Source organism: Jaculus jaculus, chromosome X (assembly GCF_020740685.1).
Source record: "Jaculus jaculus isolate mJacJac1 chromosome X, mJacJac1.mat.Y.cur, whole genome shotgun sequence".
Classification (NCBI taxonomy): Eukaryota; Metazoa; Chordata; class Mammalia; order Rodentia; family Dipodidae; genus Jaculus; species Jaculus jaculus.
In genome coordinates, this window is record NC_059125.1 from 124,838,574 (window position 1) to 124,858,640 (window position 20,067).

Consider the following 20,067-nt stretch of genomic DNA (forward strand, 5'->3'; position numbering starts at 1 on the left):
TTGTTATTGATGCATAAAATGATTATAACTGGTATGTTACATCAATCTCATCATATTATATTGGACCTCCTAACAATTCCACTGTTGATTTAGTCCTCTTCCCACTGTGCTCATCACCCTATAATGACTAGCACAAAAATTGTTTTTCAAGGGGTGAATGATTTTACTGATGAAAGAGACAGTGTGTAGGGGTTAGGATACAGACCTCACTGTAAAAGTTGGAATATTCATACACGAAGCATAGTGCCTACTATCACAAAGGGGTAGACACTAAAGGAAGGAAAACTGGATTGCATGCCATCATTATCCTGAGTTATAGTCACCTATTTTATGAATTCTGTCTCTTCATATACACATATAGATATCAACACGTCCATCAACATTACTGCCCCTGTTCCTAATATCTCCTTTCCATCTCAATCTCAGTAGCTATTTCCTCACTGATAAAATAGTTCATACAGTTTAAGTCACAAGCTATAGCATATGACCTTTAAATTGTTGTGCTTTTAATGTTAAATGTCCTGTGTTGAACACTTGGCACCCAGCTAGTGGCACTCTTTTGGAAAAAGATGAAAGCCTTAGGAAGTGGACCCTCAATGGAAAAAGTGGTCATTGTGGGTGAGTCTTCAGTTTTATACCCCAATCTCCCTTCCTTACTCACTTTTTCTCTCTCCCTCTCTGCTTTCTGACTGTGGATACAATGTGGCTAGTCAGCTTCTTGCTCCTGTCACCCTGCCTTCCCCACCATGAGTGGACTATACCCTTTCTTCTTTAAGCTGCTTCTGGTCAGTTATTCAGTCATGCCTATGAGTAAAGTAACTAATAAAAAAAGCCAAGTATAAAAGTAAATCTTAATGTGAATTATAATCACATGGAAGAGTTTGTTGAAGTAAATTATTAGGCCTTTCCTATAGAAAAATTTCACTGAGCTGAGGCTTTAGCACAATGTTACAGTACTTTGCTAGCATGGATACAGCCCTCAGTTTGTTTCCCAGAGGTTCCAAAAAATACCATAGGCAATTCTGCTATAGGTTGTTTTAAGGGAAAAGTACTGATCTAGTTAAACATCTTTTCCCCTTTATCAATATTATATCATCATGCCATATATGCATTAATTCTGGATCTGTTTATAAAAATGTATTTCATGAAAGAACAAATCCATGGAATTTATTATATGACTTGCCTATTTTTCTGCAAACTTATATTTGGCTTTGATTATTTTTAATAATAGAGTACCATTGTAACTTGCACTAAGGGAACCATCTATTTAAAGGAACCCCATTGTGAATCCTTCTGTAAAGTGAAATAGTTTCCCTTGATTTATTTGTTGCATAAAGCCAGATATTCATATTGAAGTTCACCTGCTGGGAAGAAATGTTTTCCCTATTGTATAGGTCTTCTTACCTAGGTTTCTGTTCAATATGTGACCTTCTCATAATTCTGTGACTTATATGAAACTATTTAGAGAAATAAACAAGTAGTGTTGCATGTTAACTAGAATGATTAGATTGAAGGACTACCAGGATCAAGCAGGACAAAAGATAAAAGCTCAGGCCTTTGTATAGAAGAAAATCAAAGTACAAGGGATTAAGTTTAATAAGAGAATTCCATTACATTGAAAACTGTAAAGAAATCTATCTCTTAAAACTCAAGAGATCTAAGCTTGAGATGTTGTTTTTCCCAAAGATAGAGAAGGAATTCAGAGGGAAACAGTTCCTTCAGTGGTGGGATGAGCCTAGCTAAGTCTATAACCTGATCTGACTAGGAAGTAAAGACCTTCTAGATACCCAAGAAAAGACATAGAAAGGGGAAATCCTTACCAGTTGATTCTTGTTTCTGGCACAAAATACCTGACTAGAAGCAAAGTAAGGAGGGAAAGGGTATATTTGTTCATTTTGGCTTATGTGGCAAGGGGGTATAGTACTCTATTGCAGCTGACTAGCCACATTTTAGCAAGGAAGTAGAGAATGAAAAGGAAGTAGGTTCAGGTTATAAAACCTCAAGACCTTTGTCCCAGTGACCCACTTCCTCCAACAAAGATCTATCTCTTTAAGGTTTCAAACCTTTCCAAAGAAGATGAGGATATGTTTATCTAGTGCTTAAACATGTGCCTATTAGAGACATTTTTTATTCGAACCACAATACTTCACAAGCTATTTTAAGACCATAGGAACATTATTTGCATATAACATTGCTTCCTCTTTAGCACTTTGTGCTTCAAAATATTCTTGTACCTACAGCACATTTGTAGTGGTTTGACTCATATGACCTCATAAACTTATGTATTCTGAATGCTTGGTCCCCAGGTGATGACAATTTAGAAGGTGGAGGAGGTATGTTTTTGGAGGAAGGCTGAGGGATGTTATACCCAGTTCCCCCTGGCCAGCATTTTGCTCACTCTTGTGCTGCTGTTTGCCATCTGCTGTGACAAAGAGGTGATATCTAGCTTCTGCTCATGCCATGCTTTCCCCCAACACCATGAAGTCTTCCCTCAAGACTGTAAGCCAAAATAAATACGTTATTCACACCAGCTGCTTTTGGTTGGGTGCTTTATGTCAGAAATGAAAAGGTGCTACAATAACATTAGAACTCAAGCCTAATGAAAATAACCAAAGAGCCTAATCTTAATGCTGGACAGCAAGAGGAAATTACATTTTCTGGATATAACCCATAAAGAAGCCATGATGAGTACATTTGTGACAAGAAAAACATGATGAAGCAGTTTGAATAATATAATCTACACACTATATTTAATGTGAATGCAAAACTATAGCAAAAAAGATGAACATACCTAGCATGAAACCAGACATATAGTATTTAAAGATGGACAATGAATTCATTGACATAAATAAGATTACAAGGATAAAGCATATCACATCACAAATTTAAAATATTATATTTCCTCATTATTTTTATTCTCTTTACCAATCACAAATTACCTTCAACAACCATCTTAAACACAAAATACCATATTAGGCCATGATTGACTTTAGCACCAATTCAACTCTATAAATTATGTTTTGAACCTTTTCTCTGCCTAGCAGTGAAGAGGACACCTTGATGAGTCAAACACAACCCCCTACCTGATGGGAGATTATAGCTCATAAATTAAATAATATGTACACAAATGACCTCAATTTGAAGAACAAGCCAAAATGTGATAGATTTCAAAGTCCAGAAATTCCATGAGTCATTTTTAATTAATCACAACTGTTCACCAGCCAAAGATTGCATAATTCACAGAATTTTAATTTTCTTAAATGACAGGAATATCTATCAAGCCAATCCATTGAAGAGACAGCTGGACTCTAGTCTCATATTGTCAGGCATAGTCAAGATTAGGGTAATACACGAAGCAGAGAAAGATACTGAAATCATTCTAAATACAAAAGCCAAAGTATTCATCACTCATATACAGGAGAAAATAAAGTAGGAGACTAAGAGCTGGATGTCCCAAAAGTAGCATTTTTTAAAGGCCTCTTTGGTAAGATGCATTATCCCATAAAATTAGGACATAGCATCAACCTAAAGTTTGCAATAACATAAAGGCCTTCTTTTCCAATAAATGCTCAAAGACATTTTACCAGAAACTAACCTGGGACAAATTCACAAAATGATATGATTGTTCTCATTTTGGCCTACCTTGGGAATTTTCTGTGACCCAAAAATATTTTAATTTTCACCAAATCATTTTCAAATGGCTGGTATAGACCTGCTGTCTTTGTTCACTTTTTTCTTTTGTAAAATATTTATATCTCTAGTCTATAATTTTCTTCAGGGTAAAAAATTTCATCTGTACTAGTTTTATTTTAGTGATGGAAACTATTTTCCCCTAAATAGGGTGAGATGTGTACCAGAGACCGAAGTGAAAATGATCAGGTGGAAGGAGTGCCTAGACTGCCCTGTACTCCACAACCACTTATTGGCTCCTGAGAGGGCCCAACAGACCTTTTAGTCAAGAAGGTACTTTTTCTACTATCATTGTATTGTTATTTCAATAACTGGAGAGAATCCTCAAAGAAGGAGAAATATTTTCAACAAAATAATTGATGGATAACTCAGTACAAAAAATAGAACCATGATGACCTGAGCTACAGTAAAACAAAGCTAAAAATGTAAGCAAGTTATATGTATTACAGAAGAAATGACTAAGTGTGGTGCCTAACAAAGGAAAAGAAGAATCGGGGGGGATGGCTCAGTGAGTAAGAGTGCTTGTCACACAAGCATGAGAACCTGAGAAGGCCAAAGCTCAATTCTCCAGCACCCACATAAAAATCTGGGCATGAACATGCACATGTGTAACCTCAGTTCTACAGGGCGGGGATAGGGGAGATGACAGAATCACTGGGAATTACTGATTGAAAACAGCAGCTGCACATTGATTGAAAGACTTCATCTTGAGAATATTGGCAGATGAGTGAAAAGAAGAGGTCACTCAACACATTACTATGGCCTCTGCATGCAGGTGCATGAAACTGCACACACACACACACATGCACACACACACACACACACACACACACACACACACACACACACACACTATATGCATATCAAAACACAAAACAAACCACACATACGCTACACACATGATCATGCCATAAAAAATGGAAAATGGATATGTATGATACTAATTTAACCCTCTTCCATTTCCCAACACAAAGAGCTTGTATGAGTAGACATTTGCTTTAAGAATCAAACAAATATGAGTGAGCTTCCAAATCTGAGCTGTCATGGAACAAAGGTAGAAGAGAGCATGGAGGGGGAAGGAGGATAATTAAATTGAGAACTTAGTGAAAACAAAATCTCAAAACAAGAATTCATGGATTGGGATATAACTTGGACATTTAAAGGTGCTTACTTGCAAAGCCTGCTAGTCATGGTTTGATTCCTCAGTACACACTTAAAGCAAGATGCAAAAAGTGGTGCATGAATCATGCACCATGAGTTCATTTGCAATGCAAGATGCTCTGCTGTGCTCATTCTCTCTCTCTCTCTGCTGGAAAATAAATAAGAAAATACATTTAAATGAAAGAATTCATAATCAAATAAGAGTACCTTTGAAACTTTGAATTTACAGCAGAAAATTGAGAGGTCAGTGAAGTTGCCAAAAAATGTAGGATAAGACACTCTAGAACTAAATTTCAAAGTGTACCACTTACACCTAGGGTATATGTTTCTTCTCCATCCTCTGCTGTGACAGAGAACACCAGCTACAGTGAGAAAGAAACAAAGACAGAGAGATAAAAACTTACTTAATACACTCAGAAAGACATAGTGGAAAAAGGAAGAGAAAGGTGGAAGGGAAATAAAAAGATGAGAAATATGTGGATAGTAACATTAAACAAGATGTATCATATAAAATAGCCTGCATGGGAGAATAGGAAAACAAGAAAAAAAAAATAGACCAGAGTAAATTTTTGTTTAAATTAGAAAAGAACCATTGAAATGACAACTATCTCTTCATTCAAATTGTAACTATAAAGCCAAGTGACCTGAAAAATAATAGCTTATTCTAATTGTCTTTCCTTCTCTCTGCCAATTTGGCATTTGGAGAGTAAAAGGAAGTGAGGTTGTCCATTATATTGTCCTATAAGTGTGTCCCTATGAGTCCAGGAATTAAAATCTTAGCGGAAACCTTGAAAAAATAACTTATCCTTCTAACCAGCTGAACCTTGCTTGGCATTTGCCTATTGTTGCCTCTTCTAATTACACTCTCATTCCTCTTGAGGTTTGTTGCAGTCAGGTTCACATTGCTGGTAGGAATCACCCAACTAAGAGCAGCTTGTAGGAAAAAAAGAGGACTATTTTGGCTTACAGGCTTGAGGGGGAACCTCCGTGATGGTGGAGAAAATGATGGCATGAGCAGTGGGTGGACATCACACCTTGGCCAACATAAGGTGGACAATAACAACAGAAGAGTGTGCCAAACACTGGCATGGGGAAAGTGGCTATAACACCCCCAAGCCCTCCTCCAGGAAGCTTTAATTTCTAATTGGTATCAGCTGGGGAACCTCGCATGCGGAACACCTAAGTTTATGGAGGACACCTGCGTCAAACCACACATCTTCCTCTCAGTTCTTAGAAAACTTCTATATGTGTTCATCTTACCTAGAAAATAGTGCCTTTACCTTTAGAGAAAAAAAATCTTATTCTCCGTTATGGTTATGAATCCCTTTCTCTAGGAGAGGTTTTCTACAATTTCCCATCTACACTGTGATATACTGCCTATACCCACAAACCAGTCATATGGAGAAGGTATTATTTCTCTGTTTCCCTAAAACCTGTGATCATCAACATTTTCAGAACCATAAAGACCTCTTTCTATTAAAACCATGCTTGTAGAAGCAATCTCTGCCACACTATAGCAGTTGCTTGAGAACAACTATGCTGATAAATAACAGTTGGTTTGTTTAGTGCTTTCATATCAACGTTGACTATATTTATCATGAAAATGACATGCATTTATGTGTTGACCTTTAGAAGATGTAGGGAATGTTATTTATTTACTCTACACATAATGCTTGGTCCTCAAATACAACCTTGATCACTTGCAATAAATATTCTTCCTCCTCACAAGAGATCAAAAGCTCACACATAGGAAATCACAGGACTTGTCCTAAATAGAACAGCTTTTTTTTGTTTAAGGTACAGTTGAAATTTTAGTTTAAGGAATGGCTGTTCATGCTGCCTCTGAACAACAATGTCCTACTGATTGCATCCTTTCTCACACTCCTTCAGAAGACAAATATACAGATTAGATCACACATGTCTGTACTTGCTTATGTGCCCTAATTGTGTCTTCTCATGAACCAGCAAAGATTAGAGATTTTTAGTACTTTATTTTTTCTCATGATTCCCATAGATCATAATCCAGTACACAAATAATAATGAAGGATGGTAAGTGTAAAACCTTCTCCTGTGTTTTCCCTATATGCATGTTTGGGTTGATTCCATGTCATGTCTTTAACTTTTTTTTATAACTTTAACTTTATAGCTTTATCAAAGCACCCATAAACCCTTCAGGCTATTTCATATTTCTGTGATTTTGTACATCTAGGGTTTCCTTGACAATAACATTGTTCCTCACAACTTCTGTCTTCTACATTCCTAGTTCCAGAACTTATGACACTTCTATTATGCAATGATTTTCTCATTTGTCTACCTGTGTGATTTACCATCTACATTGTGATTTTTTAATTCAATTACTGTTAATAATGTATGCATATATTCTTAGGTAATCTGTGATGTCTTTGTGAACTATGACTATATATTATTAGCATCTTCTGATGTGTAGCACACAGTTCACGGTGTATAGCAGGTGTTTGCAATATGTTGGTTGAATTGTCACTACAACAGTTGTAAAGGGCCACCAACTCTTCATTATCCCCCAAATGCAACAAACAAAACAGTGGAAAAAACTTTTTGGTATAACCATTGGGCATAACTAATGCTCTTCCTATTTTCAATTTTCACATCTTAACATTAAAGGACATCTAATATTTCCTTCAACTTTGAATAACAGGCAAGTGAAGTGATTATAAGGATATCAGGTAATCATACAAATTTGGCTCCAAGTTATGATTCTACAGTATTTGTGTGCCTTTGGGCAAGTCAGCTTACCTTTTTGAATCCCAACTTCATTACCTACAAAATGAATAAGAAAGTAACCCTTATTCTCCACATGAAATACATCGGCAAGGAATATTCCAGATACTAAGTGTTCCAGAGATACTAACTAATGTATTAGAAAGTATTATTAAGTTCTATTATATCTCCAAAAGAATGCCCAAGGCCCCATGTAAAAAAATATTACCCTTTAAGTCATCATCCAGTCATCCCCCAAAGGCCTTATCTACTCAGGCATCTGGGATCAATGATTGCTAGTAAATGAGACAAGAACATTCCTCTGAGGTTTCATAGCACTGGGGTTAGTAAACAGTGTACAAAATACTCTACAGGCCACAAGGCAAATGAGCAGCTCATTATCTAGAGGCTGGCTCCATGCAGAGAAGCAGTTTCTCTTCTCCATTAAAGCAAAATTTCATGCTATTTTGAATATCATTATTTGTAAAATATCTTCTAGTAAAAAGTGGAAAATCTTTTAAAGAATCAGAAGTTAGACAAAGAGCAAACATAAATAGTGCTAGAATTATTACTAAGGAGACAGAGTGTATGCAGATGGTCTGGCAAATGGAAAGCAGGGATGGGAGGGGGGAGGCGTGAGCAGCTCAGAGGGACTTGGAAACCAACAAGCAAAGAAAGCGCTGGTTGGAAAATGGCCATTTCAAGGATTCAGTCTGCTGGCAGGAAGCCACAAAACATGGCAGTAGCTTTGTTTTTGATCCTACTGTTTCTATTCACTAGATGAGTAGAGGTTAAAGAATAGATACATGGTCTGTGTTCTGCTAAGTTACAGCAGACTTGAGGTTCAAAGTCAGGGCTAGCAAACTTTTTTCTGTAAACAGCCAAATAAGAAATATTTTATGCATGTCACACCCTGTAGTGTCTGTTAGAGCTACTCAGCTTTGCCTCTATAATGTAAAACAGACTTAAACAAGGAATGAAAGAATGTGGCCATGATCTATAAAAACTTTATTTACAAAAACACCCTGCTTATGGAAATTCATTAGTGGGCCATGATTTGGCTCATTCTCCTGCTGATGAATTCATAGAAGTTTGTCAAGAAAATAAGCATATCAAGAGCATTTGTAAAAGTGGTAAAATCCTTTGCAGAATCAAGATCATGAAACTGACCACTGGCAAGCTCTCAGTAAACTACACTATGTGCTTATGCTTCAAATGCCTTATCTGTGAAATGAGATAGTTGGAAATGTTGATTTCCAAGATTTATGACACTGTTAAAATTATATAACTTTCTGGTTACAATGGGGGTTTTCAGCTGTTTTTTTTTCCCTACATTAAACATGTTGTTTAATACAATTTGTATAATAATAAAATGCCTAAATAATAAAGATGGGATGTATTTATTTGAATCTGGAGAAAGATACTTTAGGACCTGCAATTCCCACAACCAACCCATACTAATTCCTAATTCCCATGCCCTTGATTGCTACCCCTACTTTTAGGATCAGAAACTAATTTATTTTAAATATTTTATTTTTATTTATGTGAGAGAGAGAGAGAAAGAGAGAGAATGGAAATGCACCAGGGCTTCCAGCCACTGCAAACAAATTCCAGATGCATTCACCAACTTGTACATCTGGTTTACGTGGGTCCTGGGGAATCTAACAAAGTTGTTTGGTTTTGCAGGCAAGCACCTTAACCACTAAGCCATCTCTCCAGGCCTGAAATCAGAAACTAATTTATAGTCAGGAGTTTAATTGTGAAAAATTTCCACCATATACATATTTCCCAAACTAAAACTTTCTAAGATAGGTTTTTTGTACTTTATTGTTTATCTAAAAAAATCTATGACTATTACAGAATATATTATAGATGTTAAAAAAATATGTGTTTATTTCAATAAGGATATATACTTTGGCTTCTTTTCTCTAAAGAGCTTAGAGATAAAAGAACATTACCTCTAGCATTTTCTCAAATATTTCAGCAAGGTCAGTCAGAATTTGAAAGAATGCAATATATAACTCAGTAACTGCTGTATCGTATTGACCTGACTTCTAAAAACATATTCAAATTTTCAGTATTTAAGTATACAACAGGATGTTTTGATATACATAATAAATTGCATATTGAAGTCAAGCTAATTAGCATATTCATCTCTTCACATTGAGACTATTTTTTGGTGTGATAACACTTTAGATCTATTCCTTCAGGAAATTTCATGTAAACAATACAATATACATAATTATCAATATCATACTGTGCATTAGATCTCTAGATTTTTTTTTTCACTGTACAAAGCTAAAACCTTTGACTATCATTTTTCCATTCCCTTCCCTTGCCTCTGGTAAGTGCCATTTTTTCTATGAGTCTGACTTTCAAATTAAACATATAAGTGAGTCATACAGGATTGCTCCTCCATTGTCTTGGCTATTTCATTTAGCACAACATTATCTAAGTTAATGCAAATATGCATCGCACATTTCTGCAATCTGCAATCAATCGGCTGTAAGTACAGCAATCATGTTATAGCAAGAATGATTTGAGAACTGCTTGGCACATATGTGACTCCATTTTAGTTTGGTTATATGTGTGACAGAGTGATGAAGGGAGGGAAAGAAGAAGTGGTAGACATTTCATTTGCCAAAATAATAAAGAAAAAAGGGAAGGGAGGGACTCCATTAGCAATAAAGCCGACTCACGGTACTTCTGTAAACTCATTGGAGTCAAATACAGCAAAATTAGATCTAAATAGAGTTTTTAAAAACCTACTATTATCTCATATGTTATTTTGAAAACCCTCAAAAACTGATACTATCATGGCTTGCTGGCATCTAGGGGGCAATTTTATTCAAGCCAGCTGTTTTTTTCCTAACAGCACCTGCAACATTAGACTGAATTAGCTGAAAGACTATCCCAAATTATTAGCACTTCCCCAGGAGACTCAAACAGTGGTGTTAGAATGGTTTCAAAAACCACAAATAAAAGGAAAATGAGAAAGCCATCCTACTTCAATTAATTTAACCATTTATAATGGCCACTATATGCCAAATGCAAGGTGTATTTTTTGGTTTGTATTTCTGTTTCTTCTGAGCTCCTATAATCAGAAGCAAATTAAATTGTACCATGCTGGCTATGTATCAAAGGTTTAAAAGCAGAACATATATGGTGAGTATGAGGAATGAATTAAAAGCAAAACAAAAAGAAGACTGAAGTTATTGGAATTGTATATCATAGAATGTGAAAATACAACAACAGGGACCAAAAAGGGATAAGGAACAGCCTAGTTCCAGAAATAATGATGGTGAGGGGGAAGCACTTTTAAGAGGAGGACAATGGATGACATCACAGTGGTGATGCTATCCCATTCCTGTATATGAACAACTGATGTCATCACAGTGTAATTAGTTTGCATGGCAATACAGCCATGAAATGTGATTCCTCTTACTCCTACAAGTACATATATAAGTCTCTTGAAAGTCCTCTAAAATGAAATGTTATCATCTTTCTTTGTAATAGTGATGATAACAAAGTCCTGAGTGAGAATAATAGGGGGAGAGAGATTCATTTGGCTGGTTCACAAGTATACCAGGGAACCACATTTTATGTGGAGAGAGGAATATCCGAAAAAGTAAGGAAATATGAGAACTATTATCTAAAGAAGAGGAAATAAATGGAAATAAAATAATATAAAATATACACGTAGAACTATATATGGAAAAAAACTTCCATGTGACTAAGAATTTTGTCAGTAACAAGTAACTTGTTCTGAAGCAGACAAACAGAGAATCATAGATCCACTCAGAACACTGCTTGGCGTGGGCAATAAATGCACCCTTTTCCTGAGCAATTCATCTAGCAAACTTCTGTGAACCTGGGATCCTGCCACCTGTACCAAGCTATAAGTACACACCTATTCCAAACAATGAACTAGATTTTTCCTCCCTTTATTGACTACATTTATTATGAGTTCCTAGTCAAATATGGGTTTATATCTGGATCAGAGCAACAGGCGATCATCTAACATGGGCTAGTTTGAAGGATATGCACAGAAATGCAAACAGTGCCCTCTAAGTGATCTTTTAGGAAGAAATCCCTATTTACCATCTTAATCCTATGTATAACAGGCAGTGCATGTTCTTAAAATCAGATGCAGTACGGGAAAGCACATGCAGCATAGAGAAAACATTATATAGTCCATACCTTTTAATGGGACCAGAAGACCACCCAAACTATGCTCCTACCAAACAGTCCATCGACCCCTAAAAATCTATAAGATAAACCCCAGACCACTTCCAGGAGTCCTTGAGTACTTACCACTGAACTAGTCCCTTGACCCTTTTGTAATATATTTCAAAGCTTTTCTTATTTTGCTTGTTATGTACTTTTTATTAATGAGAATTTGAATACATGAACATTTGATAATAATCTGATCTCATTGCCCTCATTTGCACCACCCACTACCTCCATTCCACTGAAGATTCTCCTCTTTCTGAGTAGCCCTTCTGTTTTGATGTCTCTCCCCTTTTGTCTTCCACCATCCTCCATGTAAAAAAGATGACGGGCTTAGAACAGTGCAAGTCTTGTGGGTATAACCACAATCACAGTGAGAACCTGAGTGAAGCAGATCATGTCAGGAAGACAGTGCTCCAAAGTACTCCTTCCCACTCTGTGGCTCTTTCCTTCTTTCCACCCTCTCTTCTGCAATGTGCTCTGAGCTTTGGATAGTACAATAGAGCTGGTTCATTAAGTGTGAGCTTTTTAAAACCTCTTACTTTCAGCTTTGATGAGTTCTAAGTCTCCTCAATGTCTCAAACCATCTTCATTTACAAGTTTCTCTGGGTAGCAGTGAGAGCAGAACTAATATTCTTTCTACCAATTCCTTCGCAATGCTCTCTGAGTCCTGGAATATATGAATGAGATAACCCATTCAGTGATAACTACTGGCTTTCTATTCTTATTATCCTGATGAGTCTTGGGTCCCCATGGTATTCACCACAATCTGTTTAAAGAAGTTTCTATAATCAAATATGAGAGCAGTCTTATTTGAAGAACATAAACATGTACATTTAAAAAGCTTTTATGAAGGCAATATCATCTCCATTTATTCAAAGAAAAGTGGTAGCTTTCCTCTAAATTCTATGTCCTTCCAACCCATTGGCTTTGACTCAGTTTACAGTACCAGGTATGATTTATTTCCCAGTGAGAAGGTCTCACTTATGATAAGAGAGCAATCAATTGCCCTTGTAACACCACTACTGCACCTGTGGTCATATCTTGTCTGGAAGGTTGATGGGGTAGCATATAGTCTCCACTGCTTTATTTTTTATTTTTTTATTTTTATTTATTTATTTGAGAGCAACAGACAGAGAGATGGAGAGGGAGAGAGAGAGAGAGAGAAGGAGAGAGAGAGAATGGGCGTGCCAAGGCCTCCAGCCACAGCAAACGAACTCCAGACACATGTGCCCCCTTGTGCATCTGGCTAACGTGGGTCCTGGAGAATCAAGCCTCAAGCCAGGGTCCTTAGGCTTCACAGGCAAGCGTTTAACCGCTAAGCCATCTCTCCAGCCCTCCACTGCTTTTTAAGACTGTGAAGATTTGTCTATGGTATCCTGTTGCTTCACTACTTGTGTGCACCTTTCTTTAGTTCTTTTAGCAAAACAGCAAGAACCTGCTTATACTCAGACACCATGGGAATGTTTTATGAAGTCATTCCTCACAAGGCTCTTATTCTTAAAAAGTGTTCCTTATTTTATACTGAATAATTTCCTTCTAACTTTTGCCCTTTCACCCTAGTTCAACCCACTTCTGCTTATAAAGAATAAGTGTTCCTTATGTTAGTTAGCTTTTTGTTACTGTGACATAATAATTTAAAATTTAATTTAAAGATTAAATGAATTATTTTGGCTCACAGTATTACAGGTTTCAGTTTGTAATCACTTGGCTGCATTTTTTTGCCCCATGGTTGGTGAGGCAGAATATTATGGCAGTAGCATATGATGGAAGAAAATTATGTTCTTCCACCATCCATAGGTTTTGCCATCTCCCGATATCCCATTCAATTATGATTAATCAATTGATTCAACCAGATCACTCAGTATCCAATCACTTTCCCAAATCCACACCTCTAAACAATTCTTGGGTGAACCAAGCCATCAACATCAGGAACATCTCATGTTCCAATCACAGCAATCATCTTCAACAATTCTTCAGATAATTGAGTCAGTTTTCTTGGTCCTGTTTTGCAAATCTCATCATTCTCTGAGCATCTTTCTGTTATTGTTCACCATATTTATAGCTCCTATTCTCAGCCTATAACCAATATTTTCCTCAATCATACTATCATTTACCTCTCAGTATTCTTGAGATGACATTTTAGAGATTTCAAATATACAAAGTAGCAAATTCTGAGCTAAATTATTTTTGTTTTTTATCTTATAATATGTATATATATAAAATATATATGTATATATCTACATATAAATACTTATATGCATAAACACACACATATATATAAGGTATGTTTAAAGGCATATCATGGACTTTTATTTACCTTAAGGGAAGGATGACCACAATAAATTTGCAATAATTCTGAGGTTCACTAGTTATAATACTATAACCACTCTTCAAAAATATGTAGGTTGTGATTTATTTACTTTATATTATAGTATCACTAAATTTACATGTATCTCTCAAACATATTTCTCAATGTATATATTTCAATTTCTATAAATAGAATCATATCTTCGTATATCTTATGTCATTTATTACACACAAATTTGTGAGATTCAATCATTCTGATAGTCATAATTGATTCATTTTCACAACTATATAGCATTTTATTGCATATATACCTCATATATTATCACTATCCTCTAAGAGAATATGTGTGTGTGTGTGTGTATGTGTGTGTGTGTGTGTGTGTGTGTGTGTGTGTGTGTGTGTGTTACTTCTAGGTGTTTATGACTTAAAATGACCCTTAGAGGAATAAATAGTGAGTAGGCAGATTAAATAACATTTTACATCAGTGGCTCATAGTCTTAGGGGTTTCAGTTGAGGCTCACTTGGCCATGATGTCTTTGGGCCTGGACTAAGCAACACATCATCACAGGAGGCTTGTGGTGGAGAAAGCTACTTACCTCATGGGAGCCAGGAAGCAAAAACAAAGTCAGAAGAGGGATTGTAACCCTAATATAATCTTGGAGAGCACAATTCCTGTGACTTAATTTTCCTTAACTAGGTATCATCATTTTAAAGCTTCATGAGTTCTTAGTAGTACCACTAGCTGGTGGCCAAGTCTTGAACACTGGAAACTTGAAATATTTCAGATTCAAACTTTTAAAATAGACCTGCAAGGGCAAAGCTTTCTGATATTTCGGAAAAATCCTGGAGTAGTTAAGGGAAGAACCATTCTCTTCTTGATGAACAGGGATATGAACATATGCACAAGTCCTAAGTCTGGAGCATTTATTATATGCTAATAAAATATTAGAAAGAATTGTGAGATAAGGCATGAGAAACAAAGAAAGTAAAAAGATATGATGTTAAATTGCTACTGAGGAGAAAAGAATATATTCCATATATTCTTTCAGCATTTATTAGATTTGAGTTTCAGTTTAAAAGAGAAGAAAAAAAATCTAAGCATTTAGGTTTATATAGTGGTAGAATGTCTGCATTATAGGGTATATGCATTTTCAACCTCACTAATGAAGGATATTGTACATATATGTCCTCTCATAATTTGCAAATGATTTCTATGCTGGCAAGACTGTGGATCTCTGAGTAAGGGCATCTGAAATGACTTCAGTCCTCAGGCTCAGGCACTTAGCAGGCTGCCCAGTATCCAGGTGAGCACTCACCCTGTTGCTCTCAACATTGGCCCTACTTGCTCAGATTGTAGACTGATTGTAGGTCCATTAGGCCTTGACCTCACATCTCATCCTGTCCACCTGCACTGCCCTGACTATAGATACCCAAACTGTTCATACTCCGCAAACCTGACAAAGGAGAGACTGCAGGATCAAGGAGTATCTTGATCAGTTTCCAATGTGCTCAGCTTATACCTGTAGATAGACTGAAATCTCATGCTTACATGGATGAAGGATGACCAGGACACTCAATACAAGCCCCACTAGAGATGCTGTTGCTGTATTCTTAGCAAGAAAAAGGACTATCTTCTGATGGGTAAAACTCAACACAAAATAAATAATATCAGAAAACAAGGCACAATATCCCTACCAAGAATGTCTCATCCCATAGTGGACACCTCCAGTAAAAACTACTTAGAGGACTGTAGTCTAGACTCTTAGAGGACTCTAGACATAGAATTACAAAGTTAAATTATCATATTCAACAAAATAATTAAGCCCATGAATAATTGGCTGAATAAAATAGAGGAGAATCAAAACCAAGTCAGTAGACAGATAAAAGAAATACATAAGAATCAACAACAACCAAAAAGGAAAAAAAAAAAAAAAAACTCAAAGGATTGTGGAAACTACTGAAAGAGGAAACAAAAAAAAAATCACAAACAGATTAAAAGATAATACAAAGGTTAAACTAAGAAACTAAAATGGAATTCAATAAAATGATGGAGATGCTGAGAAAACACCTCAGGGAAAACCATAATTAAATAACACATTTTAAAAGCTCCTAAGAAAGCCTCATCAATAGAATAGGTCATGTAGAGGATAGACTATCAGGTCTCAAAGAAAAGACAAAGAAAATACGTTCAGAGTCCAAAATTAATGACAAGTTCAAAAAACTGATGAACAGAACATGATGGAAATGAGGAATATCTTTTGAAAAACCAAGTATGTTAGTTGTTTTGTCTTTGAGGGCATCAAACAAAGGAAATAACCAGGGCCATAGCAAAAATCTTTAATTAAATTTTTGAAATCTACCAAAAAAAGGCCCATCCAGATAGAGGAGGTACACAGAACAATGAATACATAACACCAGAGAAGAAATTCCCCACATTCCATTACAATTGAAACACTAACCACAGAAAACAGAAAATACTAAAAGCTGCAAGGGAAAAATAACTCATCACTTACAAAGGGAATATGAGAATTACATTTGATTTTTTCCATGGAAACAGTAAAAACCATGATGGCTTGGAATGAAATATTTCAATTTTTGAAAAGCTATTTCTGGGAACTTTCAGTCAAGATGGCCGACTCATAATCACACTAGAGATCCAGGGGCAAAATCAGGCAAGAATTGTGGGGCTCCAACACTAGCAGGTTGTCTCTTTCATTGTGTGTACCCTCTCAGTGGGACCAATACTAGTAGGTCCTAACAGGGGTCTCAGGGTGCACAGTGCAAAATCTACCAATTCCTGTGCTCTCAGCTTGAAGTAACTCTACTAGCTCCTCATGCTGGGATAATCTCATGTCTACCTAACTCAGCTGTCTGGAGTCAAGCGGACAGGGCAACCCCATTATTGGCCTTCCCTTCAACTTTCTGCACACAGATAGGGAAACAAAGTCACTGAGCAGGTATGTACAGTGCAGAAGCCAGTGCCCACACTTCTACTTCATGCTGCCCCACATGCATCCCTGGGTCCCCTTCACCCCATACTGCCATCAGGAGTGTCCCACAATCCCCCAACTCATTCACCACTGTAAGTCTCTCTCACCCCCTGACACCCTTATATGCTGCAGATTACCCAACCATGCCACTAGGCTCAGCAGCTCTTCCTGGATTTGTTCACCTCTTCTGATTGCTTGTTGCCTGTGCACATCAGTACTCTTGGAGCACGTGGAGTCTGATGATAGGCCAATGATTTCATGGGGCATATCTTTTCGACCCAGGTGGATAGCAGAGAAATACCTGGAAACCACCTGCCAGGGGGAAACAGTGAGCCCTCAACAACCTCCTCATTGTGGTACACTAGGGGAGCAGGAATAAGTGTTGCTGCCCCCGAGCCCCATAAGCAACTGTGAATTGGGACTGAAAAGACTCTGAATCTGCAACCAAAGCATTTGTATCAGCCACCAGTCCAGAGCTGCTGGCATACTTTTATCCTTCACAATATGTGTATTCATGGATGCTATGTCACCCCACTCCCAATCCGGTTCAAACCCACGAGAGAATACCCTCTAAAGATCCTACAAGTGCATATACTTGCTTCAAGGTTAATAAAATAAGACTTTTACCCTGAAAGGGGTAGACCCCCCAAAAAAATAAATAAATAAAACACAAAAGTAAACTAAACAAAAAGACAACAAAGACCACCACCAAGGTTGTCTAATTCCACAATGGAAGTTTCCAATGAAAATAGAGAATACAACAAAATATAATCCTAAAATGAAAGCATAGTAAACTATGTGACTCTGACCAAGCAAATTGCTGAACTAGGAGCAAATTATCAAATAAAGCAACAAGCAAATAAATTAAACACAATAGAATAATCTCTTATAGCACACAGCTTTTATCAGTAAGCTTAAAATAATTGAAGAAAACCAAAAAGGCCTCAAAAAATCAATAAATGAATTAAAGTTGCGTCAACAAAGGATCTCAATAAACAGCTGATTAAGCTTAATGAAGATATGATTATATGCAAGAATGAATTCCAAGTAGCATCAAGAAAATCAAACCACAAACTGAAATTGGAACTTGACAAAGGAATGGAAATAATACAGAAAAAAAAAATGCAACAGAAAACAAAAAATCAAATAGAGCTTGTAAAAATTCTCTCTAGAAACCCTCACTAAGAGAGTTAATCATGTGGAAGACAAAAGCACAGATCTAGAAGGCAAGAAGGAAGAAATTGTTTGGACATCCAAAAACTTTGATAAGTTCAATTATTATTGTGGAGAGAATATGAGGGAATTGTGAGTTACTCTAAAATGACCAAACATCCAGATCATGGGTATACCAGAAATGAAAGATATTCAGGTCATAGGCATGGAGAGTATATTAAACAAACTATGGAAGGAAATTTTCATACCCTCTAAAAAGAGAGACCCATCCAGATAAAAGAAGCTCACAGAACACCAAATACACTGGGCCAAAGAAGAAACTCTCCAAGGTACATTGTAGTTCAAACTTGAAAGATTCAGCTTGAATCTGGAAGGAAACCAATTCCCACATGGTTATCTTATATAGTACCAAAGTATGCTAGCTGGAGAAAAATAGACAACAATGTTTTGAGCAAGCAAGGAACAGTGATATATGAAAGCCACCAGCCTGACAAAATATACATACTTGTGCAATGGTGGCACCTGGTGTAGGTGGGTAACAAATGGATTTTTTGATTGCCTAATAGATCCACTCAGGAGAAAGAAATCATAGCTAGAACTGGGAACCAAGTCAGAATCTTATGAAAACCAAGAATATGGACTACAATAAGAAGTTCCCAGTAGTTTTTGGCTAAAACAGAGGCTATACCCATCAAAATCTTTCTAAATGAACAATGCTTATCACTTTAAACCTATGCTGATCTCACTATCTATTGGAGAGTCTGATTTTTTTCTTTTTCAGAGGCAGCAAGAAGTGAGTACAACCAAAATCTATCAATAAGACAAGAAAAGGTATCTGACTCACTGGCAGGAGATGAATATCCCCTTGCACATTAGCTAGGGCCCAGATGAAGCCACAGAATAATTGGCAAGATGAGCAAGAACGTTACTTCCATAGTATGCCTGAAAATCTAGGCTGGGGTTATGGAGACACATACTGAGGACACTAAAAATGTACCAAAGCAGAAATCTAGAAGTTGCTGAGAGCACAACACTAACATAAACTAAAACCATACCCACTATGGCTCTGGGAATTTTGCAGAAGAGGAGATCGCAAGATTGAAAGAGCCACATGGTGGGAGGGAATATCCACAGGCTTTGCCCCTCCTCCACGTACAATGACTGACTGCTCCTCTCACAGCTCATGACCCACAACCCTATGGTGAATATTAGGAATCCTAATTAGGAAGGCCCTCAGTGAAATGGGGGTAGGGAGAATGAAATGATGGTACTAACACATGATGTATCCATATAAATTTGCTACTTAATTTTTAAAAAAAAAGAAAAAAAGAAAAGGGGCTACATTAAACTAGAAAATATATGCACATCAAAGTAAAAAAAATATAGATGCAATCAAATATATTGGATATAAATCAACCATATATTAAATAAACCTTACTTTATATGAGGAAAATAGTAATTATGATAGTTTTTGTCATATTACTTAACTTCATCTTCTTTAAGACTTACAATTTATGTGTAAATTTTCAAATGGAGTGCTTTCCTAGCATGTGGGAGATGTTATATTCAATTCCCAGTATTTTTTTTTTTAAAGAGACTAGATTCACCAAGAAAACAACACTCTTGCTTGTTTCCCAATTATTCTGAGTTTCAACTGGGCCTGTTTTGAGGTATGATGGCATGGTTCTCTCCTTAGGATCTGCATGTATCTAAAAAAGAGAAGTAGATTCTCCAACAGAGAGTAAAATTAGCACAAGATAAATGGGATAACCATTAT